Below are 3145 nucleotides of genomic sequence, written 5' to 3'. Positions count from 1 at the left end.
CAGGAAGCAGCCATGTGGATTTCAAAGCAAGTGATGTAATAACATGGAGAATGTGGTAGACTCTGAAGCCCTGATCTTAACATTATCCGCTTCATGCCCTGCGTGATCTTAGGAAATTTACTTTCCCTTCTCTGTGCCAAATTCTGTCTGTGTGTAAAATTAGGTCACTCAAAGAGATTTGGATTTCCTCAAGTTTTAGAAGTATGTTGTTCTGTATTTATTTAAACCCTTTCCTTGATACAGTTCATATAATCAGCTGGGTGACTTTTATGGTCCATATTTCTTGTGCCCAATGTATTGGCATTTTTTCTCTTCAAGTGATGCAGTCTATGGAGCCCATAGGCTTTCATTTTTTCCTCTTGGCTGTCAATAAGTCTAGAATTAATTCTCATAAAAAATGATAGCCCTTGTTAGTCCTAGTTTTCTTGTACAATAATACCCTTTTCCATATTGTTATTATATATAGATTTTTTTTCTTCAGACATTGCCCTCAATATCAAGTAATATCAATCTTGTTTTAAGCCACCCTAATCTTGTTATTGTTGTTAATATGAGACTCTTTATAGGTTATAAGTATTATTTTTGTGTCTCAATGGTGTCATAACCATTTGGGAGAAAATAATCGCTTTCCTGTATATTTTGTTAGAAAAAAGGGAGTAATAGATATAAAATTTAAAGGAATACCGTAATTTTCAGATAGAGCTTTCAGTTATTAGCATCAAGTGAGTGAAACATAATTCTAAGAGAGTAATAATTAGTAAATAAATATCTGGCACTGAGATAAAAACATTTTTTAAAATCCAGTATTTCAGTCTTACCCAAAGATTCTGAGTTTGATGCTATTTCACCTGAGTGGTAATTAACATGCTCTGTTCCTCAGGATGATCAGTTGTTTCACTGTACCAAATAGATGGCAGGACTCTATCATTACAGCTCTCTTAGCAACAGGGATATGTAATTTGCCAAGTGGTATGGTGAGGTTCTAAATGACTTTTCAAACGTTCTCATGAGTTCTAGGATGAACAAGTGGAGTAATATAAGAGAGGCCAATGCTTGGTGAAATGAGAAAGTACATGAAGATTATTTTCTCAGCCTGATTTTATTGATCAACTCTGTTAGTGATTTGGGCAGGACAAACTGACCACGTTTTCACATGACACTAAACACATTGCAAAAACTGATAATAGTACATGCATTGGAATAATACAGAGCTAGTCTGGAATCCCAGCTCCTCTATTTACTGTCTACATGATCATCTACTGACAGAATTCAGACCAAAGCTTGAAAGCAACAAAGATTGGCTTCATCTTATGGCAAGAAGGAATTTTCTAGCAAAAAAATATTAAATGTCTTCCATTATATTCATGATGTCTAGAACTAAGTTGAAAATTGTGAAGACCAAGAGTTGTGTATTTAAATCTGCTTGTAAACCCTAATTTGAATTTAAATATTATTTGCTATTGTGATAATGGTAGTAGCCCACCATTGATTAACAGTGATGATGGCTATGATGATCCTACTCTACTCAATGCTTATCAGATCACATCTCATAAACTACTTCTAGGGAGTTTGAGAAGAATATTGTTGAATTTTAATGGATAGGGATACATGAGAGCAGTCAGGGGAGACATTTGGAAGCCACATCTTACAAAAACAGAATAAAGGACATGGGAATATTTAATCAGAAAAGAACACTTTGGTCTTGGGAACATATCTTTAGTGTCAAGCATATGAGCATAAAATTATTTATGAAGGTCCAGCCAGTAGAATCTGAACCAGTAGTTTGAACCTCCAGAGAAACTGACTTTGGCCCAATCAAAGAAACAACAGAGAAAGGATTTTGATATTAGATTGGCCTGGGTTTGAGCCCTCCCCCCACCCCCAGCTTGACCGTTAACTGTGTTATCATGTTCATATTACTTTACTGTCCTGAGCCTCAGTGATCTCACTTGTGAAATGAGATAATGTTAGACTCTACATTATAGGACACTTATATAGAATAAAATAAGATAATACATGCAGATGAACAACAAAATGTTTGACATGTAGTACATACTCAGTAATTGCTAGCTGTGGTTGCTGTTTTTGTTAATACTGTTAGGTCTAGAATATAATGAATGTAGGGCTGCTTCAAGGGGAAAGAACCAGGCAGTTGTCACTGGATATTATTTAAAACGGGGCGGGGGGGGGGGGTGCTGTGGAAACAAAGGTGGTTTTGGAAGGGATTTGAAATGGGGTTGGGGTGTTAATGAGTCTATAATTCTAGAAGTGCCTTTCTGGCATTGCCCTCTAGGTGCCTCTGGTATTTTTCCACTAGTACCGTTTCTTTCCTGGCCTCTTCTATGCCTAGGCCCCTATCTCTATGATCTACTTAGGCATCTGCTGGATCAGATTTAGCAGTCTTCCCACCATGTAATTAGCTACAAATGCTTGAACATTTACATGCTTAAATTTTCATAACTACTTCATGCTGTAATACCAACAGCTAATCATAGAGCCTTTGATTGTAATCTCTTCAGAGTATGGACTCTGCCTCTTTTGTTTACAACTGATTGGCTAGAGCTTATAATAGTAGCAGATACTGAATACATGATGGATGGGTGCATGGATGTGTGGATAAAAAAGCAAACTGATAGAATTTCATATGTGGAAATATGTATGTTAGTAGTCATCATATTTAATATTCCATTCAGTACCTAAATATTTATCTTTAATACTTCTTCCAAGTGGCTGTTGAACATTGCTTGAGAACCTCCTGTAATAGGGGATTCATCACCTCTTGAGGCATCCCATTTTCTCTTTGGACAAGTCTATTAGCATAGCCTGGCAAAGCTTCACCATACGTTGAACTATACTGTATCAGTGAGCTAATGAATTAATGTCTTGCCCCTTCCAGCAGTATTAGTTTTAACAGAAGACTCATGAAAGCTTTTTCTTTAAAAGAATTTATATTTTAAGGGCAGAATTTCAAGCACTAGGGTTGGCAGAGAGAAAATATGCTAATTTCTTGCTTCATAAATACAAGATCCTATTGTTATGTGGTTGTGGGGGATACAGGATGACAGATGTTTGCAGGATTTCCATGTTACAATAAGAAATAGATTTCACACATCAGTAGGTATGTGGGAGATGAGATATAAACTAT

The sequence above is a fragment of the Neofelis nebulosa genome, chromosome 1 (assembly GCF_028018385.1).
Source record: "Neofelis nebulosa isolate mNeoNeb1 chromosome 1, mNeoNeb1.pri, whole genome shotgun sequence".
In the NCBI taxonomy this organism is placed as follows: Eukaryota; Metazoa; Chordata; class Mammalia; order Carnivora; family Felidae; genus Neofelis; species Neofelis nebulosa.
The sequence above is the reverse complement of the archived record's forward strand: the minus strand, read 5'-3'. Positions refer to the sequence as shown.